General features: G+C 48.7%; 1 protein-coding gene across 2 annotated transcripts in view; it reads right to left on the bottom strand.

Moving 5' to 3' along the window:
- The window catches only part of FLI1 (Fli-1 proto-oncogene, ETS transcription factor), a 120,505-nt gene that overhangs the window by 71,941 nt on the left and 22,824 nt on the right, over positions 1-25,740 (bottom strand). Inside the window, exon 1 of one of the 2 annotated variants that reach the window (XM_066365216.1) lies at positions 23,040-23,188. The exons of the other annotated variant lie outside the window; for it this stretch is intronic. The gene's annotated coding sequence lies outside the window, so the exon portion shown is untranslated. Of the gene's footprint in view, positions 1-23,039; positions 23,189-25,740 lie in introns of those variants that run through there. 2 annotated transcript variants of the gene reach the window in all.

The following is a 25,740-nucleotide window of genomic DNA, read 5'->3' as shown; positions in this document are numbered from 1 at the left end:
CTGCAGTGAACTGACTGTGTGACAAGAGGCAGTTGACTTTGTGGACATGAGGGCACCCTGCATGAGGAAGCAGCAGCTGGGTCCTCACTGCCTGTGCACACTGGTTGGAAGGTGAAGGTTGGAGAAGATCCTGAATTAAATATGGTGGGAATTATGGGGTACTGTGAGGATTAAAGTCAATAACAAAGGTCCACCCAAGAGCTCTGCTAAGAGTAAGGTGGTGTGACTATGAGCGCAAGAACAGCCTGAAGCCATGGCTCCCAGCCGCCCCAGGGTGACATCTCCGGAAGCAGTAAAGCAGCTGACCCATTGCCTCACAAAGGTGGCGGGACGTGAAGTAAAGAGATGGCACAACCAACTGCCAAGGAGGCGTTGGGGGGGATTTCAGAGGAGGGGAAAGCAGTGAACTGAGCAGGAATGTGGCCCGGAGCAGGCTGTTAACAGTTCACTGGCTGTCAACAAAAGTGTGAGGGACTTTCCTGGTCATAAATAGCAGGTGGGGACCTCAGGTAAACAGTCTTTCCCATCCTCTAAATAACGTGCAGCAGGGACAAGCGGGCACAGCCTTGCCACCTTCGAAGGCTTACTCATAAGGCGTTTGCCAGGGCACTGTGTCCATTTAGTTACTGGCGGGTCCTGAAAGAGTACTTGGACAACAGGTGATGCGTCAGAGCCGTGGTCAGATCCCAGTGGGACGCCCTGCACCCAGAGCCCAAGTCCAGTGCGTGGTGATGGTGCTTCACACCAGAGCTCGCACACTGTGTGTGCTTGGCTCTGCCCTATGCCCCAAGTGCTTCCCAAACCTTCAGCTTTTAGAAGAGCAGCAACTCTGTCTACACAGCCTGATGGCTCTGGTGCTAGGTCTGCCTGGTGGCCCTTCCTTCCCGGTTGACGACATTTGCATGAAAACAGGATCTTTGCTGCTGCATATGGTCTCCCTCCTCTCTACCTCCTTTCTGTTCTGCTCACCTTGCCCCATCCCTCCCAGGCCATGGCCCAAACATCATCCAAGCCGTCACCCACCACCACAACTCTAAGAACCAGCCCCCAGCGTTGGGATGCTCAGATGACCTTACTGCTAGGAAGGGAAGGCTATATACACTTCCAGCCCATGCCAGGCCCCACCTGTCAACACTGTATGGGCTGATCTAACAGAGATCAGATTAATCCTCCCAGCAGATTAATCCTCCTAATTATTTTAAATTTTGGCTAATGTTAAAAAAATTTGCATTCTCTAAGCATACAGAAATCACCTAGGCAATTAGAGGAAGGATGGGGGAGGTGGAGTGGAGCCTGCAGCCCAGGAAGGAGGTTGACTGAGGACTGAGCCGATGGTCTTAAACCCAACCTTGTTCAAGGATTTCTCTGAGTTAACTCCAGGGCTCCCAGTGAGCCATTCCTTCCACAAGCACCAAATGTAAGCTCCAAGGGGAAGAGTGAGGGGATAGTAGGTAGAAAAGATGTGGCCCTTAAACACCAGTATATCTTGTGATAACAGGCTTCTTCTTCCAGGCACCTGTGACTCCCTGAGAGCGTCCTGGAGCACACACAGCCTTCAGTCTGGAGACCACACGACCACTCTCCCTCCATGTGCATACACATTCCCAAAGACCCATCGCAATAGAGACAGCCTCTCTTCCAACCCCCACTCTCTGTCGGAGGGCTTCAGGGGAAATGACGCCCTGCACTTGAGCAGAGTGGAAGCTGACGGCAGAGGTGCCCATTTCCCTCTAGTATCGGGGCCAGTGAATCAAGGCTCATGTGTCCCTCACACGGGGGACAAGAGGCCCAGCCAGAGGGTCTGGCCAGGACTGATGCAGCTTCAGACATGGCCCTTTGCTCCTGCAGCAAGAGGAAAATCCTGTCAAAATGGCTTAACGATCTTCTAATATTTCCATGCGGCTAAGGCCACATCTGTCTCCCAGGCCCCCGCACTCCTCGCTGGTGCACAGACATGAACCAAACAGTCTGTCTTGTCGATCTGGAAGGTAACAAAGGGCTCCATTCATAACTGTAGGCACTTTCACCATTTTTTTTTCAAAGTAAAATAGAGTTTTCACTTTGAGAATAACCTGTGTGGCAAGCAAGCGAAGGATTTTTCCCCCCTAATAAATCAAATTCAACAGCCTAATAAAATGCTGGCCCCTCCTCCCCCAGCCCCCCTCCCTTCCTCCTCCCCACTGTCCCTCTCCCTGCCAACAATTGTTATGAATAGAAAGTAGTAAGCCCACCCAGAGGAGGTAGGGAAGGTGAGCTGGGAACAGATGAAGGGAATTAAAATCCCTTTTGAAGGTTCCATGGGCTTGCTGGCAGATTAAGGATTAGGATGTGTGAGAGTGGGGTGGGGTGGGGTGGGGTGGGGAGAGGGGGTAGGTAGGCAGTCTGCTTTTCCCTCCCCTGCTTTACCTCCTTTCTCAGCCTTTCTGGGTTTGTTTCAAAATGTTCCTTTATTTCTGCTGCTCCCTCTCTCTACCCCACGACCCATCCCCAAACATTGGGTAAACCTTCTGCTTCCTTCTTTTGCGTGGGGAGGAACAGAGAACCATGTGCCTAAGGATGGAGCAAGGACTCTTGGGCCACACCTGCAACCGAAGCCCTGCTGGAGCTGCCTCCCCCCAGAACAGGGCCCTGCGCCCTCCCCTGGCTTTGAAGCCCAGAGAGAGAGCTTGCCGGAGATAAGTGCTGATAAGCATCAGGCTTGGTGCTTATCCGCAGCAAACACAATCTTTTGAGGTTCCTTCTGCACTCAACAGGCCATAGACGCTAATCAGGAAACAGAAGGGAAAATGCAAAACCAAGCAGTATTTGCTCTTTCTTTTTTCTTCTTCTTTTTCTGTTTTGTTTTGTTTTGGTCTACACCCTGGAAAGCTTGATATAGATACTGTAATACAGGGACTCCAGGGCAGAAATGCAGTCCGGGGTCCTTGCATTGTTCAACTCTTTTGTTCTGACATCAACGGAGGAGAAGATATTTTTAATCGTGGACATAAGAGGGTGAGCCAAACATGGATAACAATTACAACCTGCCCAGAGCACGCGCTTTTACAAAATGCTTTTGTAGGCATTGTGCTCTTTGGCCTTTCACAACAAGGCTCTAAGGTAGGACAGATGATTTACTGGCAAAGAAAACAGCCTGAGCTAGGTGCTATGACTTGTCCAATGTCACACTGCTTGAAGTGGGGCTGTCAGAAGAAACAGTCAGATTTTTATGACTTTAAAACTGAGTTCTAGTCGTTCTACCAGACGTAGAGGCTCAGAAGCTGGAAGAGCCTCAGAAATTGGAATGGCCTTGAACCTGGGCATCCGGGAAGCATTTGGAAAGCAAGGTGGCAGTGGGGGGACTGGGCTGGGGCTGGGGGAGCACGGGGAGAGCTCTGAGCTTCGTGGCACTTGAGTAATGTGAGGGAGGCAGAGCCCTGGCTGTCCTACGTTTCAGTGTGTTTGTTATACCTGATTTCTCAGATGGGATACTAGCATGGAACACCTGTTGAAGACGTAACGAAGAGTGGGAGGAGCATTAGACCAGGGGACTCAGAGCTCTGGCCTCTGCTCCACCAGTGACCAGATATGGACTCTTAAGAAAAGATGACCTCTCTGATGTTCCATTTCCTCCTCCATAAAATACAGGAGGACAGAAGGGGGCGGGAACATGAGGGTAGCATGGAGAGCGTTTGCCCCCAGAGCACATTCTCTAAGTTATACAGCTACAGTGACCGTATCAGGGTAGAAGGCTGACCTGACTTGTTCAGAGGAAGAAGAGAAGCACAATGGTAGAATCTGGCTATGCACACCCTTCCCAGCTCCAAAGTGCTGTGGTGCTGATGTGGGAGCCTTTAGCTCAGGGAGCTATTGATGGCTATTTATGTCCATAAAAATAATAAGTTATTTCCACACAAGTTTTTTTTAAGCAGTTCTGCTCCTGATTGCCAAGCCCTCAATAGCATATATATAATATCGATCATTTGCAGTTGGATAGAAAGTAAACTCTCCACAGAAACCTCAAAAATAACATTATGGCAAAAGTAACTGGAACTAAGCCTGAGAGAAAGCTTCTTAATGGAAAGGTGATCTACTGATCACATGATCTATCTTAGGAACCTGAATAAACCCTCAATAACCACTTCTAGGATGGGAGGAGGACTGTGGGGTATGGTGAGGCAAAGGGGTTCTTGTTTTATCTCTATCTGAATTTTTTGTTATGTTCATGTGCTATTTATTTTATTAAAAATCAGCTTTAAAATACAGGTAAAAACAAAAGGTACATCTTGTTCATGGAGTGGAGACAGCGGCTTGGATGAGATCCCTCCAAGTGTTTACTCCAGTGGTTGTAGCACTCACTGACCTTGGAGGGAAGCACCAGGCCGCAGAGGGCCAGGGCACAGGTGACCACGCCACAGAGGGCCAGGGCACAGGTGACCACACCGCAGAGGGCCAGGGCACTGCGTGACCACGTCGCAGAGGGCCAGGGCACAGTGTGACCACACCGCAGAGGGCCAGGGCACAGGTGACCACGCCGCAGAGGGCCAGGGCACAGGTGACCACACCGCAGAGGGCAAGGGCACTGCGTGACCACGCCGCAGAGGGTCAGGGCACTGCGTGACCATGCCGCAGAGGGCCAGGGCACTGCGTGACCACGCCGCAGAGGGTCAGGGCACTGCGTGACCACGTCGCAGAGGGTCAGGGCACTGCGTGACCACACCGCAGAGGGCAAGGGCACTGCGTGACCACGCCGCAGAGGGTCAGGGCACTGCGTGACCACACCGCAGAGGGCAAGGGCACTGCGTGACCACGCCGCAGAGGGTCAGGGCACTGCGTGACCACACCGCAGAGGGCCAGGGCACAGGTGACCACGCCGCAGAGGGTCAGGGCACTGCGTGACCACGCCGCAGAGGGCCAGGGCACTGCGTGACCACGCCGCAGAGGGTCAGGGCACAGTGTGACCACGCCGCAGAGGGCCAGGGCACAGGTGACCACGCCGCAGAGGGCAAGGGCACTGCGTGACCACGTCGCAGAGGGCCAGGGCACAGGTGACCACACCACAGAGGGTCAGGGCACAGGTGACCACGCCGCAGAGGGCCAGGGCACAGGTGACTACACCGCAGAGGGCCAGGGCACTGCGTGACCACGCCGCAGAGGGCCAGGGCACAGGTGACCACACCGCAGAGGGCCAGGGCACTGCGTGACCACGCCGCAGAGGGCCAGGGCACAGGTGACCACACCGCAGAGGGCCAGGGCACAGGTGACCACACCGCAGAGGGCCAGGGCACAGGTGACCACGCCGCAGAGGGCCAGGGCACAGGTGACCACGCCGCAGAGGGTCAGGGCACTGCGTGACCACGCCGCAGAGGGCCAGGGCACAGTGTGACCACGCCGCAGAGGGCCAGGGCACAGGTGACCACGCCGCAGAGGGCCAGGGCACAGTGTGACCACGCCGCAGAGGGCCAGGGCACAGGTGACCACCCCGCAGAGGGCCAGGGCACAGTGTGACCACACCGCAGAGGGCCTGGGCACAGTGTGACCACGCCGCAGAGGGCCAGCGCACAGTGGGACCACCCCGCAGAGGGCCAGGGCACAGGTGACCACACCGCAGAGGGCCTGGGCACAGTGTGACCACGCTGCAGAGGGCCAGCGCACAGTGGGACCACCCCGCAGAGGGCCAGGGCACAGGTGACCACACCACAGAGGGTCAGGGCACAGGTGACCACGCCGCAGAGGGCCAGGGCACAGGTGACCACACCGCAGAGGGCCAGGGCACAGTGTGACCACACCGCAGAGGGCCTGGGCACAGTGTGACCACGCTGCAGAGGGCCAGCGCACAGTGGGACCACCCCGCAGAGGGCCAGGGCACAGGTGACCACACCGCAGAGGGCCTGGGCACAGTGTGACCACGCTGCAGAGGGCCAGCGCACAGTGGGACCACCCCGCAGAGGGCCAGGGCACTGCGTGACCACGCCGCAGAGGGCCAGCACACAGTGGGACCATGCTGCAGAGGATTAGCACACAGAGTGACCATTCTAAGTACAGTGTGACCACACCGCAGAGGGCCAGCGCACAGTGGGACCATGGTGCAGAGGGTTAGCGCACAGAGTGACCATTCTAAGTACAGTGTGACCACGCCGCAAGGGCCAGCGCACAGTGGGTCCATGCCGCAGAGGGCCAGTGCTCGGTGTGGTAGTGGGCATCTCATTCATGAATGCCTTGCTTTGTACTCTGTATTCTGTTTTTTTCAGTGCCCAATTAACATGGTCTTGAAGGTAACGGCGAGGTGGGCCAGAGCGTGTACCCTCACTCTGCAGATGAGGAATAGAGCTGTGTTGGTTGGGTCCCAGGTCTTCTTTCCCTCTCAGTTCTCTATGTCAGCCTCTCTCCTGCTCCCACCACAGAAATGTGCCTCTTGAGCTCAGAAGATACCCCTACCCTTTCACACACACTTATAGAGCCTTCAGAATATTTGCTTGGGGTATGAAGAGAAGGCTTAGTCGGACTGTCTGGTTGGTGTGGTCCTTTGGGAGGTAGGCTGGGGGCTGGCTGATCTGAGGTCGAGTCAGGCTCTCCGCCCAATGACAAGACATCTTAGTTCTTCTCATGGTCCCCCCCCCCCCCACCGACATGCACACAGATACCCATAAACTATAATGTATTTTGAAAACTACTAAATATTGCATCATAAATATTTAATTTATGCAAATAGTGTTATAACAGAAAGTATGCACACGAAGTGGTAGTTATCTATCTTTTCTAGAATCAGAAAAAGACAATTTTTTTTTTGGTTTTATTTTGATCATATATACAGTATTTGCTGACCATCTGTGTTGGAAAACCAGTAAGCAACACAGTGTATTGGCATCTTTTTAGCCACGGGCTTGCTTTTTGATCTTATAACTACAGTGGAGATTTTACTCTGTTTCTGACATGTGTCTGAAATGGGTGTGTCTCAAGAGATCTCTCCAGGTTCCTACATTTGCAATCAAAGTTGCTCAAGTGACAAATTGATTTTAGGATTTTAAACCAACAGTTAGAATTTCAAGCGTGACAAATCTTCTACAAGTATCTATCTTAAGGATTTCAGAAGCCCAAGCGCTAATGTCAACATCAAAAGCCATACCTCATTAATTCATATTACCCCTCCCACTGGAAGTTTCCTGTCTGTAAAAATTATTACCAGGTCTTCATTTTCCCAGTAATTTCTAATGGGTTGCCCTGCATATATTAGATGGATGGGCACAGCTCACCAGGATGGAAAGTAAAGGATAAGGGACTTATGGTGGGTGGGGTGGGGGCTGGGGACCCGGGGAGGTTGTCTGTTCAGCTCAAGTAGCTTGCATTTCCTGTTTAGTGGGTTTGGGTGAAGGCCTAAGAGGAAGGTCTCACGGTAACCCAGATAGATACCCTCACGGGTGAAGCCCAGTGAACTGAGATTTGGCCTCTGGATACCAGATGGAGGTTTGAGCATTAGGAAGCTTCAGAATCAACCACACCCCAATTTCAGCTGCTCCCTTCAATTGTCCTTTTCCTTCCAAGATTCTCTCTGTAAAGTTGGATTAAACAATTTCTCAGAGCAGTACATAAGACCCTTGCAGGTAAATTTTAAAAAATATCTTGCTCTTAATACTATTTTTGTTTATGAAAATCATATGAATTTCCAAGAGAACCTGGCCTAGAAGGGTGGGATGGCTCAGAAAGGCTATGAAATTCATAAGTGTTTCACAATTTATTTCCCAAATACAGCCAAATTCCAATTCAGACCCCTGATTCATTAGCTACCAGTGGAAAGCACAATCACACAGGTGTTTGTTACCTTTTATTTGCCTATCTTACCTAAGACCTAATAATACTGAAAATCACTATGGTATTTCTTGATTATCAAACTGATCTCTCAAGGAATTACACCAACTACACAGTCACAAAGTCTCCTCAGTTGGAGGCCAGCTCCCTGAATTAAAACCAAATGGCAGGCTAGGAAGCACGTTAAGTTTTGGATTTCTCCAAATCTTAGAAATAATCACTTCATCTTAAATCTTTCCATACAAATGATAACCATGAATACCTTAAAAATATTATAGAGGAATTTAGCATTTTGCAAGGGGCCAAAACAAAGCCCTTGGCTGGTTTTATTCCTACACCTAGCTCAGTCCCTACAGCTCTCTCTTTTTAATCAAAATGGTAGAAAATGCATTTTCTAGACTTATTTTCCTCCATACTGTTATTTTAGCAAGAATAACTTAAATTTTTAGACAATTTTATAGTCTAAGACATTATCTTAATAGAAGCCTTACTTATAGCTTAAGCTTAGGTAATGACTCTACTAAACTGGAGAAGTAGGTTACATGATTCCCCTCCCTCGCCTTGCTGATGAAGAAAAGAAGGTTCTAAAAGGCTACGACCTCATGTCTGGTCACAAGGCTGGTAAGTAGAAGGACGTGAGCCCAGTCCCCTGGACTGCAGACACCCAGCCCTTTGCACGGGGCCATCCATTCTCTGAGGCGTTCTTTGCCCAGAAACGCCGTGGCAGTGAGTGCATTTATCTGTCATACTGATGCCATGCTTTGCTCCCTTTTGATCTGGCCTCCTTGGTTAGATTGTAGGCAGCGTTACGGCGAGATTTTTATCTTTTTGTTACCATTTTGGCCTGTAGTGGGCTCTGTAGAGTCCGGCCACACTTGGTGATTGATGGCATGCATTGGACATGAGGCTGCTGGCTTTGGCATTTTAAAACGGCACACTTCCTTCAGTGACACAGCTTGCCTGAGCAACAGGCCTCACTGCCATGTTCTCAAAACCAGGAAATGAAACTGGCCACCGAGAGCAAATGACCACCAGCCAGAGCATTAGTGCAAACCAAGCAGAACAGACAAGATGCAAACCGCGTGAGTCAGAAGGACAAACACACTCAACTTGCAGTTATCTTTGAAGAAATGTAACACATTCATTCTTCTCGCCCTGGTTTGAATCACAATCATCCTCAATGTTTAAACACAAAGCCCATGAAATCTTGGCCTGCGCACGGGCCCAGTCCAGCCTTCTCTAAATGTTCCTGTTGAATGTTCTGAGAAGGACAGGGCAAGGCTCTGTCATGTGCAGAAGAGCACTGTTTTTTTTCTCACATTTTCCTTTCTGTATCTTTTCCTTCCCACGTCCTGTCTCCTTGCAGCCAAGTCAGATATCTGGCCAAAGGTATTAAGAATTTTTTTGATGTGTGACTGCAAAGGTGTTTTCTGTTTGTGGCTACTGAGCACTTGGAGCTCTGGGAGGCCGCCGTGGCGAAGGTAACAGTGATCTGAACTCTTTCCTCTTAGCAGCAAACCCCTCACTCTCATGTGCTCTGTCCTCCTCCCCACTATGCTGATTGCAGCTCAGATAGGAGGAGACTGTGGGAGCCCAGGCCTCACTGACAAGAGCTAGTTTCTCCAGCCTTTTTCATTCTGATAGGCGATGGTGAGTGAGAGGTAGAGAAAATAAAAGACACTAACTTCTTTGCATATGAATGCATCAAGATGTGTCTTCCTGGGTACCTTTGTTCCATTTGAAGGGAAGGGAGGCAGCCAAGGAGACGTGGCTCATTAGACAAAGACAGATGGGCACATCAGAAAAAAATTCTGCTAGTTCCAGTATTTGCATAGCTCCTTATACCACACATTTTTGCTGCCAACTGGGTCCACATAACAAATGAGGTCTCTGTAGCTCTCTTCTAAACCAAGGTCAGATTTGCTGTATGTGAGTCACTCTGCTCATTATTATTACTATTACTTATTATTATTAAAAAAAAAACTATCCTGGCCCAATGACTTAGCTGTGTTCATCCAGCAGAAACCAGGTGAAAACAAATGAGGGGAAACCAGGAACTCTTGCCCTACAAATGGGCAGAGCTGCAGAAACGCCCCTTAGAAAATGAATCCTAATGGTTTTTCTCAGAGTGTAGTTCCTTCACATGCATGAAAATCACTTAAGTGGTTGGTTAAAAATAAAGCTTCTTAGCACTCTTTACACACCCCAAGTGAGTCTTAGGCAGGTGCAAGTCCCAGAACCTGTGTTTGGTGCTTAGAGAAAAAACTGTTCCCCCATCACATCTGTTTTGGAAAGGGCTGCAGACACTGCACCTCTCCTTCCGTTGGAGAGTCATGATACATGTTCATATATGCAAAGCCCTCATAAGACCTGAGGCAGAAAGGCACATATGTTTATAACCCACGTTGCCCACACTAATTTGTATAAGGCACCCTTGAACATTCTCGGACATATTTTGGAAACAGTGAAATACCCTAATAGAAACTTTATCACAAGTCATTGGGGGACCCTATCTCCCTAGGTCTCACTTTTCTTCTCTTTTCCTGCCATAAGCCACCCAAATAATGTGAGAAGGGGGCGTGGTTCCCTGGGCAAAGACAAATGCACTGAAGACTGAAGGAGAAATTACTTTGAGGGGCGGTAACTAATTGCTTCTTAGAGTCCTAACTGGCTTTGATTTTGTGTTGAAAGAAGCATTACATATTCTTTCCTCCCATCTTCATCATTTGTGTCTACATATTATATTTTGAGAGGGGCTGTCCTTGAGTCCTCCAATCTACAGTCCCTCTGGCCTTAAAGTCTCTCTCAAGTGCTTAATACTTGTTCTTTGTTGCACACATCGTGTTTATAGTGATATGGTCACTTGTGCAAAAGTGTGATCTCTCCCACTGCACTGAACAAGTCAGGGTCTCTGGTTTGTTCACTTGTGCGCCCAGGACTTAGCACAATGCCTGGTAGACAGTAAACACCTAGTAAATATTTGTTGCCAAGTGAATTACAGAGTTTTAATCCAGCCATCCATACAGAAATTGTGAGTCAAAGTGATTTAGACTCACAGTGGTTCTTTCTGCACATCAGAATTTCCTGGAAAGCTTTTAAAAATGCAAGGTTCCACCCAGATCTCCTGCGTGAGAAGAAAGAGCGGAGTGTACAGGGGCCGTGCGGTAATCACTGGCCCCGCAGGCATAAAATATGGATTTTATTCTGGTTTCTTCTCCTGACTTGCTGCTACAAGTTTGGGACAGGTCTCTGCTTGTTTTGTGCTTAAATTTCACTGTTTAGTGAGAGTCCTGTTTGCCACTCCAAAATGACACTGTAAGATGTGTAAGCATTTTGAGATCCCAAATGAGAGGTGATTCTAAAATGGAAATCATGGCTAGCATTTCTACTATAGTATAATGGGTTTCCAGCATGTGGCTGTGAACCTTGGGTTCTGTCAAATGATTTTTAATATGACTTCTCAAAAAAAGATTTTGACACTGTTTCTTTAACAGAAAAGGGACTGCTCAGTGTGTTAAGCACCCTTTCTTACTTGACCTCCTGCTTTGTGGTGCAGAAGTTACACAAGCAGACCGTTAGACATGCATGCTAGTGACCATGTTTTTCCCACCAGTATCTCTCTGCAGCCAGGCAACCTGTACCCAGAGAAAATGACACACACCTTGTCCACCCCCACAGTCAGGTCCGGGGGGCTGCCTTCCCCTGGGCAGCTGCCACAGCAGTGCTGTCTCTTCCAGCCCAGGCTGTCAGCAGCACAGGAAGCAAAGGGCACTGCTAATGTACATGTCACCATGTGGCTTCTGGTCACGGCCTCACCCTACCTTCAAGCCTACACAAGCTGCAAGAGCGACAGGAAACGGCCAGGGGTGTATATATAGCCACATTGTGTTTATCCAAAGGTGCTGTTTTGCACAGATTATTATGAACCTTTCACGGGGAGAGGACCTGGCCCCTGCTTTGTCTGGGGGCCTCCAGGAGTGCTTGTAAAAGTCATTTCTGCACCAGGGAAGGAAAAGAGGCAGGATGCCTTTTGGTGGCTTCATTTGCAAGGTGACCAGACCAGTGTACTTTCTTTTCCAAAGATTTCCAGATCAATTTCGTCAAGGCTCAGAAAAGATGGGAAGCAGCAGTGGAAACACACAGGATTTCCAGGAACCTCTAAATACAACCCACGTGGGAAAATGTCTCAGTCCACAGATTGAGTTTTCCCTGAAACCCATTACCTAGGCTTTGCTTCCCCACAATACATTCTCCAGGCGAAGAAAAAAGCACATTCTTTCATGGTGTGTCCATCATACACCCTCAGTCTAGCTCCCCAAATTGTACCAGCGGCAGAGCCAACAGAAAAGTCCCGAGTGTCAAGGCTTGCCTGGCCGCCCCACTGCCCACTTGTTCTCAGATGGGAGCTGGTGAGAGGAAAAGTGTCCCCCTCAGAGCCGCGCCCTCTTCCCTGCTCTGGAGGTGCTCATTTCTTTATCAACACTAGAGACTATAAGGCATCCTGTGTGTCTGCCCGTGGCTTTAGCAGTCCTGATCGGCCTTTCCCACACTTCTCTCTCTGCTGAACAAACTCCAAGTGCATATATATTCGGAACCCTGGGGCTATTGGGTCCCTGGGCCCACAGAGGCAGATATAAGGTGCTTTGGTCTAAGGTACGCGCTAGCTGACCTTGAGCAAGCGAGGGAACTTTTTTGAGATTCCCATTTCCATCTGCAAAATGGGGATACTGAGGCTGTGAGGATTAGCTGAGAGAATATAAGTAAGGTGCTGGGCTCAGTGCCCACAGTACCTGACACGTAACAGGGCAGTCAGGGTGGAGGCAGCGAGAATATGAAATCAAGGCGGGACTAGAGCAAAAAGAATCCTACAGGGTGTCGACGCCAATTTCAAGATTTTCAATATTTTTATGTCCTCTACGTCTTTGTGCTACTTAGTTGGCTGGCTCACTCAACATGGATGAAGTCTGTATTCTGAGATAAGAACTGCTTAGAGGTCAGGTGTTGGTTCAGTACAGTTCCTTAGAGTACTCTCCAAAAGAGTATCACTTAATAAATGTGTCACTTAAAAGTCACAGTTCCTCCTATTTTGAAAAGATGTTAAAGTTACAAATGCATTTGGAAAAAGTAGGCATCTTTTAAGTGCAAACACTCTGGAGAACAGTGTGCAAGTTTTCCCAACCTCACAGGCCCACCAGCCAAGGCCTGGGACGTGTCCTTCCAGGCTGACCCAGGAGAACCCAACTCAAGAAGAAAAGTGAATGTTTCTCCTTTCTGACCTTTTAAAAAAGGTGGGAAGTATGTGTGTTTATTTAGTATACTGTCTACGTGATACTAACAGGCCAACCAGAGTGAAAGGGAACCTAGTTGTCCTGAACCACAGGAGCCTGCTTAGTGGACCTGCTTTTCCCAGGAAAGCCCTATAGACCTCAAGCCTGGTCCTATTTTTTTTTTCTTCCTGAGCTCTTTCGTTTTACTAAGTCCCAAACCATTGTTCAGCTTTGTTACTGAAAGTTGAGCACACAGTGGCAGAGGCCAAAGGCTGTGGCTGTGTGCGCCTGAGATTAAGACTTTTATCTGATCTTCGACAGCTTGCAGAGGAAATCCTGCTCCCAAACTCGGAGCCCCGAGCACGAGGTGCCAGCGGCTCTTCCCTCCCACCTGCGTGATAAATCAGGACACCTGAAATGCTAACATGGTCTCATTGTTAATAAATATAATAAGCTCACTTCCCGTTACTCTATTAATCCCTCCCCCCCTCCCATTTTTTTTTTTTTTAAATACTGAGCATAACAAAGTTTCTGGCAGAACCCTGCTGGTGTCCTCAGTGTCCTCATCCACCCCCCCACACTTCTGTCACAAGCACTGGTGCCTAGTAGAAGACGCTCCTCGAAGATGAAATGCAAATTGCTGTCCCGTCTTTGGGATCCACGCAGGAGCCCAGCCCGCTCTTCACGAACCAAGACAGGCCCTGGCAGCCCTGTCATCACCATGAGGCCCCGTGTGGGTCTCAACTCCTTGAAGGCCAGGCAGAAAGGCGTGTTCTCTGGTGGCTGGAGTAGAGGTTGGTGAAGAGCTGTGGATGCCTTGTGTTTCCCTCACCCCACACGCCAGCTAGGGGCTGAGTGCGTGTGTCCATGTTACTCACATCCCTCAGCCCGAGGTGGGCATGCAGGGGTACCTGGGAGGTAAAGCTGGCGCGGCCCTCTGTGACGGAGGGAGGGATCCCAGCACAGCTTCTGCCGGGAGGAGGGGGCCTGCCCTGATTCTGCCCATTTCCCCACCACGCCTCACATCACTCCCTGTACTGCAAAATGGGGACAGATATGTTGGTCAGGTGTCCTGCAGGCCGGCCGTGGCTGTGCGAGCTGCCCGTGGAAGACACAGGAAACAGAGGACATGGAGCTGGCCTGAGCAGCTCACACTCACAGGGGCCATGGGAGTTGTAGAAGAAATGATGGGAGAAGAAGAGGAGTGTCAGCCTACAGGGGTGCCACCCGGAATCAGGCAAGAAGGGAGGTCCGGTTCCAGATCTGGGGACAGCTGAGGGGCTTGATCTCAGTGTCCTCGCCTGGGCAGCAAGGGGCATGCAGACCATTCCTAAGATTTTTCGGCCCCTCCCAGAGAGATCATTCATTAAGGATGAAACCAGGCTCTGTTGCCACTGACAGGGAAACCGGGACTGCACCACCTCGCTCCTGGCTCCTGTGTCCGTGGCCAAACCGCTGCCCCTCCACTTGGGGTGGAGGGTAACTTGAGCTCCCTGGAGCAAGTGTGGTGGGCCTGGGGCTGCACCTTCTGATTTCCCTTAAAGCAGAGCTAGTCTGTTCAAGGGCCAGTAGAATAACACTCCATTTTTTTGTTTGTTTGTTTCAGCTTGTAAGGAAAATGAACTTGCCAGTCAGTATGGAACTGCCCTGAAGGGAAGTGGATCCTAGGAGGGAACAGTACTTCTGCCCAGCGTAGGACGCAGCAGAGAGCAGGAATGCTGCTCTTCCTTCCCCTACAGCTCCCGATCCCTCTACTTAACAAACAAGCGAGGCTGGGCATGGAGGGCTGTGCCCGGTGCCCGTCCTGCCCTGAGATGGCCGTGGCCAGCCTTGATGGGGGCTTTGGATGCTGTGCGTTGCTGGGACCGGCTTACCTAGGTGCGCAAGAGCTGACTGCATGCATCTCTTCCTAGTGCCATGCTCCCGACAGCCCATTGGTCGCATGAAGTCGGCCACAGTGGTTATATTTTTACCATGGTAGTAGGCGAATGTTACACAAATGGGGAGCGCTGGTTGTAAAACATTTGTCAGCACGTGTGGTTGGATATACCGGTTTTCAATCAAATAAGACTTCAATCCATGGCTGAGGCCTCAGGCTGCAGAAAGCCAGCTTGTAAAGCTGAAGGTGCAACAGCTCTGCTTATAGCTTCTCCTGTAGACCTAGCACTTGGATTTACCCAGTTCCTGGCTGACTTCACTACATTGAAAGGCTGAAACAGGGCCTGACCTGCTGAGATTAGCATTTAGACATCCTAAAGTCTTATACTCTCTTGGGGATTAGAACAGTTTTCTGTGGCTGCTTTTCTACTCTAAAAGCTATAGAATATGTAATACTGATCACTGTTCATTTAGAAGCTGCTATGTGCCAGGTATGACATTAAGCACTTTATCTCATCTAATCACTCTTACCATTGCCTTATGAAATGATTTCTTCATTTTGTACTTCAGCGAGGTAAGGCTTGAGAGGTTACCTGGCTTATCAATGGAGGAGCTAAGATTTGAACTCATATCTGTCTGATTCCCATGTGTGCTCCTTCCAAAGTCTATGTTCTTTCCCCTACACAACATGCCATTTTTATTAAATAATATAACATTTTCTTCTTGAAAATATACACAAGTGACATTAACTTTCGGTAGGAACTTCGAGAGTGGCGCAGTTCTCTGGGCCACCATGCAGTCAGTTACCCTCCCCCCCAGAACACACTTCCTCTTCCCCTGGGCCCCAGCCGTTGTCCCTCCCCTCCTTCAACCTCTACTCAGAACTTCCTCCTTGAAGCTTTCTCCATTAACCCCACCCAGTTTTGATCGCTTCACCTCAAATACTCATATTCAAATTTTCACTAGATTTCTTTTGCCTTGTCTTCATAACTGGAGTTCATATGGGTCTTCTTCATGAAGTTAGACCTTGTTCTCTCTTTGTACTCTTCCCACAGTGCCCGGCAGTCAGTGTTGCCAACGGGGCCCTCTGGGGTTGGCTTCCCTTGTCTCTGGGTTTCTGAATGGCCTGTGCTCCCTATCCACGGCAGGGTGCAAGGGCACTCTCCCAACCGTCTGGCCAAATGACTCAAGTACCCTATTTGTTCTAGCCGAAGGTGATGTTAGTGTGGAGCTCGGGCAGGAGGTCAAGAGGAATTGCCCAGGCCAGTTAATGTCACTCACGAAACTCTCCTTTGCAGCTTTAACAGTTTATGAAACTGCTGAGGACTTCTTTTTCCAGTCCTGGGCTTGACAAGGACTTAGATTCTCTCTAAGAGGTCTCAGGATTCCTCTCCACGTCCTTTCTACACCCCATTCCCTCAGAGGGATTTGTAGGTTGAAACTAGCAATGGAGTAGGCATCTGGGGCCAGGTTGGGGAGGTGCCTTTCTGTTCAATCAGTGACCCTATCAAAGCTGGGAGCGCCTGGGTGAGTGTGAGTGGGTGTTGGCCAGGAGGGCGGAGCTGGGTTGCAGTTGCAGCTTCGCAAGCTTCCCACTGGACTTAGAGTGGAGGCTGGACCTCGGTCTTCTGGAAGAAGATATCAATATTGTGAGAATAACAGCTGGTCTATCTGCACTTGGGAAGCCAGATTGTTTCAAACAGCTCAGCTGATGAGAGAGCCATTCCTATGAGCATCCCGGCCAGGCAGGACTCCTCCCTCCTTCCAGACTCTCTCCTGCTTGTCTCCACTCCCTCGTGCCCTGTTCCTCTCTCCTGGAAAGACCAGCTGTGACCCTCGGCTCCCTGCTCTGTCCTCCTCACATGTTACAGGTTTCCCTCCCTCACGGCTTGCCACTTTTAGAGTGGCACACACGGTTTTCACAAGACGGGTTTTTGTGGTTTGGTTTTTCTTCCTTCTTAAGTTTGCAGCTGCTAGTTTTGAAACCACCAACCCTGAGGCAACTCAGTCAGAAAGAGAGCAAGAGAGAAAGAAAAGGAGAGAGAATAAAGGGAGGACAAGATGTCTTTCTGTACATTCATGTATTACATTCACAAGGATGGTGGGCAGTCTGGTCCTGGCTGGGGCGTCAGTTAGTGAAAGGCTCCTGCACGCGTCGAGGGGTCTGTGGGCGTTTGTGCTCTGTCACCCAGAGGCCCCTGGCTGCCTGTGGTCACAAGTGGCTCGTGAGGGGTCTGAACTTTCAGTTATGATCTGAAGGGGCCCTGCCACCTTCCCATGTACTGCTTGAAGGTGTGCACGTGTGTGGACATACTGACATGTTCATGCTGGGGACAAGAAAGCAGACAGGAGGACAAAGACACAGATATAGACCCTGGTAAGTTTCGGAGCATTATGCTCAGGCCGATCTCATGGGTCACTTTGCAGATGCACACATAGGTATTCAGTGGAACACAGACTGGAGACAAGAAAGGGAACCAGAAATAAACAAATTCAGAAAAAAAACTTTGCACATTCAGGTATCCCCTCCCCCTCCCACATTCACTGGCATTTGTGGCAGCTAATTATAGCTTTTGTCTAAACCAAGAGAACACCTAGAGCCACAGCCTAGAGTTCTGGCAGAGCGTGAAGGTCCATCAGAACGCCAGCTGTCAAGCTCACTCCGGGTAGCTCTAGCATGTCACCTGTATGATGGCGCTCCAACTGCAACCCTAGAGTTCTCTGTGGGCCTAATATGATAAAATCACTTTTACCGGTGGAAGGAGGGAGGATTGTGGTGACAACACCAAGGAAAGGAAATGAGAAATGGTTGGGACTCCAAATCAGGCCTGCGGTAACCTGGAGGCAGAGACAGATATGGGCATCTCTGCCCCCACAGACCTTTGTTTGAGTCTCTCTTGGAACAGTGGACACACTCCAATCTTCTAGCAAAGTCATTTGTGGTCATATTTCTCCTCACCCTTTCTCTCCTGACTCCCCAAATTTCTTGGCAGTTCCCTGAAGTCTTTGCTTGAGCTGTGAAGCCACCTACACAATGAGTGCTCTGCATGCAGTAGCTGCTCTACAGATGTTCATGTAATGGAATTGAATGAAGTACCATATTTCCCCGTGTATAAGACCCACCTTAATTTTGGGGCCCGAAATTTGAAAAAAAAAATGTATTACATAAAGTTATTGAACTCGTTTTATTCGTCATAAAATTCATACAACCCCTCATCACTGTCAAAACTCCCATCCATTAGCTTCTCCTCATCTGTGTCTGATGACGAATCACTGTCTTCACATATTGCCTCATCTTCAGTTCCGTCTATGGCATTTGAAATGCCACAACCACTGTATTAGGTGCACCCAGTTTTTAGACCCCAAATTTTTCAGAAAAGGGTACGTCTTATACATGGGGAAATATGGTACTGGTTGTCACAGTCTCTTATAAAACCATGTACTGATTTTCTTGTCATCTACAGCATAAAACACAGATTCCCTGTAGCCTACACTGTGGCACTCTCAGTAACGGCACACTCCTCTCTGCAACCACGCTCCCGCCATACTGGGCCCACTCCCTGGAAGGCCTGCCAGGTGAATTCCAAGTCATTTGAAAGTCTACTCCTTTGGTACCTGTACTCTGTGAAGCCCTTTCCAGCAGAGTTAGCTGTTCTTTTGTGACACTTTGTGCATATTAGTGGGAAGCACTCGCTATTCTTTTATGCCTATTTTCTTCAGGGTACTTTGAATTAAACAGGGACAAGGACCATTCTCACGTATGACTGTACCCTCAATGTTGCATGCTTCCCAGAACTATAGGTGCCCCATAAGTGTTTGATGATTAAATTAATGAAAGGAGAAATGGGTTCCATTCATCCATTCTTGAGAATCTCAAGCAGGGTCTTCCTGTTCTTGTCTTCCCACTTTCTGTGACTTACCTACACGTGGCCATCTCCTGGAGCTCACGTTTATGGCTCCAGGAATGCGCTTGTTCTATTCCCACTTCTAAAATGAATACCTCCTTGTGCACAACTCTCACAGAGTTACCCAGAGCCATTGCCGCTCCCTGTCCTCTGGGGCCTCCAATGTCCGTACACACATTGATTCAAGCTCTTTACTACACAAAGATATAGACATCATGAAGATGAGCTTTCCTGGGTTACAGCATACCTCCTCCAGGAAGCCTTTCTGGGTCACAATGCACTTCCTCCAGGAAGCTTTTCCACACCAGTCCAAACCCACAGGGATTTTTATTTGTTCTGAATTTTGGAGGCTTATTCTTCATACACTGCCTGATCTCCCCCACCCTGCTCTTTGTAACTGCTCTACTCTTGTTCTGGATTCGTATGCAGTTGTCCTAAATATTTTTTCTCCTGATTCTTTGAAGACACTTTCATCTCCCAAACCACCTGTTTATGGTACTTGATGCATGGTTGGAATACAGAATAAGTAATTGCAGTGGTGGCTCCTGCATTGCTTTTCTGCACATGGCCTCACACCCCAGACTGTGGGCTTTCCCAAGAAAACTTTACCTCCTCTGACTAGCTCCTCATCCAGCAATATTAATTAGCAGCATCTCAGTGACTCTAGCTCTTGTTTTGAAAGAAGTCGCCATAATTTGCATGTTTTTGACTCACACATTGCATTTTAATGTGGAAGTATTACTACTTAGTCTCTTGGTTCAAATGTTGACAGAAATTGTAGAATTCTTCCCAGCAGAGAGAGCTGCTTTTCCTGAAGCCTGAACAGGTAAATCCCTGCAGTTGGCTTGTTTCTTGGGGCCACAGATATTAGCATAAATGCCCAATGTGAGGCCAACTCTAAGTAATTTGGCCAGTGGGGTGTTTTGGTGCCTATAGTCATCAAACTGAGGTCTCCTGCCTGTTCTGCCCCTGTGGGAACATTGTCCTCCTGCAGCCCTGCTGTGGTGCCCTCCCTTTTTGCTCTGGGCCCAGCCCCTCTGAGACCATCACTAATAGCTGTCTCCTCTGCCTTCTCTCTTTCCCCTCACCGATGCCCCGCCAAAATGTCTCAGGTTTGCTAAGCTAAGCTCACACAGTAAATGCAGTCACTCAAGTCATGTCAATGAGTAACTTCTGTATTTTGACATGAGCTTCCTGGGGGCTCAAAGGAATGAGATAATAATGATCATTTTGGGAAGATGGGAAACTGGTGATGGAGACCTTGGTGCAATGAATCTTTCAGAGCCTCTCACCACCCCTCCCTCGGATACCTACATTTAGGGCCAACTGTGGACAGAGAGAAAGGTTCCTCCACTCTCTCCTTGCTCCGGAATGACCATGGCGTCTGACTCTAAAGCTACTTAGTGGGGCTTTAGGCTGGCAGGATAGGAATGAAGTTCCCCCCATAAATACCTGGTCTGAGTCATCTGGCTTGCAGTTCAGAGTTTGGAAAGTCACCCAAATCCCTTCATTCCCAAACCTGACCTTCTAGAGAATCTGGAGCTGGCAAGTTTCAGATTCATTTGCGTCAACACGTTGTTTGGTTAATGCAGCTGAGCATCTAAGCCCATTTTCTTAGAAACAGGAAATCCCAGTGTGCCAAGAGTAAACAGATCCCAGCCCCCAATGGTTTAAGTTCATTTAGTGACTCCCTGACCACAAGGGTCTGTGGGGCTATGTACTTGAGCCGAGCATGCTCTCCTGCCCATAGCCAATCTTGCACAAAGAGATGATCTCCCTGCAGCTCAGTGGCTGGAAGAGCTGTGAGCTTTCACCATGCTCAAGAGAGGCCAGTACAGGCTAAGGACAGGATCCCAATGTCAAATGTAGTGGAATAGAGTATCAAGGGGTTTTATAACTTGGCAGGCACTTCCCCTCCTCATATCTCCACCATAGACTCTTCAAATCTAGTTGCTCCCTTTTTTCTTCTTTGTATCTTTCATAAGAGCAGATTTCCTGTCTGTTTTACCCCCCACCCCATCACTACCATCAGCACAGTGCCTGGAATAGGAAGCACTAAGTACATATTTGTGGAATAAATGAAGGAATCAGTGGCGCCATGCGAGTCAAGGCAAGAACAGAGAGTTTACCTGTCCCAGCTCTGTAGGCATCATGCAGGGGAGCACTGACATAGTTGGTGGTCCTAAGAGGCTCACAGAGAATTCTCACTCACAGATATGTCAGCACCCAGTTGGGAAGGACAGATTTTACCCAAGCACCAAGAGATTCCAACTTCTCAAGGTTAGCTGAGAAAGCTCAGGTTAATGGGGGCTGGAGGAGAAAAAAATGTTAGGCTGGGTGGAGGGGCAGGGCTGGGGGAAGGGGGTGGCCAGAGGGGCTCCTGCTGAAAAACAGTCTACTCCCTCCCCAGACAAAGAGCCCTCAGAAAGCTACCTTCCCAACCTCCACCACACACAGAGAAGGCAGAGAGGGCCTGGCCTGTTTCTGACAAGAGCTTGGCTGACCCTGTGCTGTGAGGGGCAGAGGAGTGGCAGACAGCTGCACCAGATGCAGAAGTCCCTGACCAGTAACTGGGGAGCCTGACAACAGAAGAAAATAGGCAACTCTCCCGTTATTAGTAGTTGCTTTCCAGGTATGTGTAAGCCAAACAGGCTATGCAAAAAAGAGGCTCCGTGGTAGCAGGACATTCACAGTTGTGAGTGCCTTTGTGCTATTAGATCAGGTCCTGGGTTCACCTGTGATCAGTTGCAGCTGGGCTTCCATCTGGGCTAGCCCAGGAGGCGAGCTAAGGCCCGCTCCCTTCCCCAGTGCCACCGGTTAATGACTTGAGGGAGACTCTGTGACTTCTTTAAGATCCCCTTTCCAGCATTACATGTGGGCCATATTTCCAAGTCTATAGAGACTGTTTTATTCAAATGCAAATGAGATGTGTAACCCTATGACAAAATGTCATCTTAGGAGAGAAGTTGGGGAAAACAAGATGACATATACTATTCAAAAGCCCAGCACTTAACACTTATTTAATAGTTTACTGTATACCTGTTAAAAGTAGTGACATAGAATAATATTTAATAATACACAAGAATATTCACATTTTAATATTAAGAGAACAAAAGGTTACCAATAACATGATTCTGATTATATGAAAGTAAGACATATATAGATCCATATGTTTGCATTAAAAAATCTGGAAGGCAATACATCCAAATACAAATAAGTTAATTTCTAGGTTGAGAGACTATGCATGGGTACTTTCATGTTATTCTTTTGTGATTTTTCTGTATTTTCCAAATTTTATACAAAGATGAGGTATTACTTTGGGAATCATTTTTTAACACACACTTAAAAATAAACAATGCATTTAACGAGTAAAGAAAATGTTAAGCTAAACAACAGAAAGAGAAAGAAGTAGCAGCATGCAATGCAGGCTTGCCAAGGAGTCGAGTCGCTTGGCAGAGGGTGGCTGTGGACCTGGTCTTCCCGTGCCTGGGTCTCCCCCCTCTCTCACTCCACACAGCCCTGCTCATTTCAGCCCGTGGCCCTGCAGTGCCCCAACAGCACCTTGCTCCTGCAGCCCTTGCCTGCCTGGCATTATTCGAGCTTGTTTCAGGAAAGCAAGAGAGGCCCTGGAGACAAAAGCAGATGTGATGAACGTAGCAGCTCCCCCAGCCCCGTGCAAAGCCCAGTGTCCAGCTTACTCATCACTAGAGACCGCCTGAGATCTCTCCCATCCCACAAAGCTCATCCTTTCTGCATTCAGAGCCCTCACTGCCTTTGTGTAAAGCACCACTTGACAGTTCATTAAGGAGATTTCAGGAACCACCAAATGCTACATTTGTCAGAAAGTGGCTGCCAGGGGAACTTATTCAAGGAATAAATAAATTAATTATCTACACACAAAAATGCACATATTTTTATATATGTACAGAGACATGTATGTATGTGTGAGCATATGTAGACACACACAACCCCATACATATGTACATAAATGCACATCTCCTACATTCATCTGAGAAAAGAGGGGAGAGGCCGAGCATGCGCATACACACACACCATTTTGTCCTCACAACATTATGAAATGATATATTTTCTTCATCTAACTGATGAAGAAACTGAGTGTCTAGGAGGTTAGTCACAAGGCCGGAAGTGGCAGAGCTAGAATCTGAACGCAGTCCTGCCTGTCTCTAAAGCCCGGACCCCTTACCAGAGCTCTCTTTCCCTCTGATACTGCAGGCTGCTGAAGCTGTAGTGAGTCCTAAAGCTTCATAATCACGGGCTCCAACGTGGCCTCCAGAATAACCATGACCAAAGTAGTGGAAATGTTCACAACAACTCTTTACTTCCAGGTTCTGAGATCAGAAACGGAAGTTTCAAAATACCGAAAGTTCATTTATGTTGAACATACTGCTTAGGCTAGAAGCAGGAAGTCCAAGAAAGCCTGATCTCATGAGATTTTTCAGCCCAATTTGGATCCACATCTGCACGTCTGTATTTTCCACTGAGTCCCATCTCAGCTGTTCTGCAGCTTCTCCCCTTTCACCAACTCTACACCTCCAGTGTAGGGTGAGGATAAATAATAAAATCTGTTGCTATTAACTAAGATCATCTAGTGATTGGCCAGTTGCAAGGTGGTGAGATGGGACAGGCAGTAGGGAAGAACAACTGACGTTTGAAAGATATGCAAGTTTCTTTCTGTACAGCTAAAAATCAAACAAACAAAAGCTCTGAGCAATAAGTCATCCAAATAATGGCCTCCGTGCTTGTCTTCAGGTGCAGGAAACAAGTGGGAGGGAATCTTGCCATCCGGTCATTTGCACTGACCTGGCCTCCCTGTCACTCCACTCCAGCCAGACTAGCGGAGGAAGGCAAGGTGGTGGGCTCAGCAGCACACCTTGGATTGCTAGCTCCGGGGGAGCCTCAGAAGGTTGAGGAGAATCATTTCTGTATCCCAACTCCCACAGTGTGAGAAATTTTGAAGAACAAGTCATTCACCTTGTAGATGAAGAAACAGAGGCGAGGAGAAGTGGTTTGCTCAGGGTCACACATCTCGATGACAGCAGGAGCTGGGAGCAGAACTCACACCTATGCCCACCACATCAGGGCGCCTCTTCTTTTCAGCTACTAACAGCTGCCCTGCCTGCCTCTCAGCATTCAAATGAGTTAATAGACATCATAGAGTTTTTAGTGACCAAAGAGGGAGGGGCATGTGACCTATTATACATGTTCTGATTACTTGGGGTAGTTAGTATAAGCTGATACTATCTCTTATTGGCGTCCTTTTCTATTCCAACCATGGAGTTTTCTAGGGATGCCATTATCTATAAGGTTTCACTCCTAGAAGGGTTTGATGGCTCCCAAGAGCACCTCTTCTCCATTCCCACCATGCCCAGCACCCCCTTGGATATCCCTATGGGAACATTTGGGGGACTTCTGGATAACAATAACCTGCATTGCATTGTGGTTGAGGCTTCTCTACTCATGAACCAGAGTACATTCTCTTAAAGCACATTTTGAATCAGCCACACCCAACTGAAACAGTCCAGGAGGGGAAATGGACTTGATCTGGGACTACACCCTTTCAGTTGGAGGAGCTCAGACACACTTGGGCCCCTGTTTCACCTTGTAAAGCTGTGCATACTGGGTGCAAAGGGGATGCAACCTTGGCATATTTAGCTGTGCGGCCTTGAGTGAGTTATTCAACTTCTCTGGACCTCAGGCTTCTCATCACAAAATAACAATTTCAATACATACCTTGTGGGTTGGTGTGGGAACTAAAGGGGACATATATAAAGTGCCCAGTGCACACATGGATTCGCCTTCCCCCTTTCTCGTAGTCCAACACTGTCCTTTAGGGTAAAGCCTCAGCTGTCTTGGAAGCAGAACCTCTAAGGTCTAGAACTGCCAGAGTCCGGTCCGGGACAACAGTCCTCACATTTGCAGCACTCTTTTTTTTTTTTGGAAGGGGAAGAAATTTCTTACACTTAACAATCATTAATAAATTCCTCCTTATAGAACAAGCTTAATGAGTCTGCTTCACTATTAAAGTAGGGCTTCTGGGCATTTCCCCTCTCCCTATACAGGCCCTGTACTGTTCCCTTGGCCACAACACAGGTGCACATTCTCGGCTGGAGACGCTGGCTTAGGGTGCACTTGGAGCAGAGTGAAGAGTGTAATCTCCTTGTCATTCCCAGTCGCAGGGGGAGGAATGGGGCCTTTCATGTGGCAGGGTCGGGCATTCTCCCCAGAGCAGCCTGTCCCCGGAAGCCAGGCCAGTGGGCAGAGGACAAGGCCATCACTGCTTCCTCCCACCTTGGAAAATTACCCAGCGTGCTGCTGTGCCCACTGGCTGCCAGGCAGATACCCTGCTGCTTTCTGAAACATCCTACCTCCTTAGAATGAAAAACAACAACGTGCCATGCCCACAGTGACGAGCTTGCCCTTTCCTCTTCCTCCTCCCTGCACTGGAAAAAGTACAGGATCTGTAAACAAGTCATTAGATTCGAGATCCTACCCAATTTAGACTCTTTGTCTCAGTTTTCTCCAGAGTGAATGCGTGGTCACACCCACTCAAACCAAGCAAAGCCCAGAGGAATGCAGAGCCCTGCGGCCAGGCTAACCACAGCTGACCCCACCGTGCCCGGGCGCAGGGTGCTCCCGGCTGCGAGTGAGAGCTCTGGTTTCATCAGGACGGGCAAACAGCTAAGATCTCAGTCTATGGCTTCCACTCCCCAAAGCAGTTTTAATTTGACCAATGTCTCCCCAAACTATCAAAAATCAAAAGTCCACCTCCTTTGAAGTCTGGCAAGAAAACCCCCAAGATTAGCTTCATTTTTATTCCTGTACTTCCCTTACAGGCAGGCTTCTAGAAAACAGAGGTTGGAGAAATGAAAGTCAATGCCAAATAC

Source organism: Saccopteryx leptura, chromosome 2 (genome assembly GCF_036850995.1).
Source record: "Saccopteryx leptura isolate mSacLep1 chromosome 2, mSacLep1_pri_phased_curated, whole genome shotgun sequence".
Taxonomy (NCBI): Eukaryota; Metazoa; Chordata; class Mammalia; order Chiroptera; family Emballonuridae; genus Saccopteryx; species Saccopteryx leptura.
This window is presented reverse-complemented; position numbering and strand designations above follow the sequence as displayed.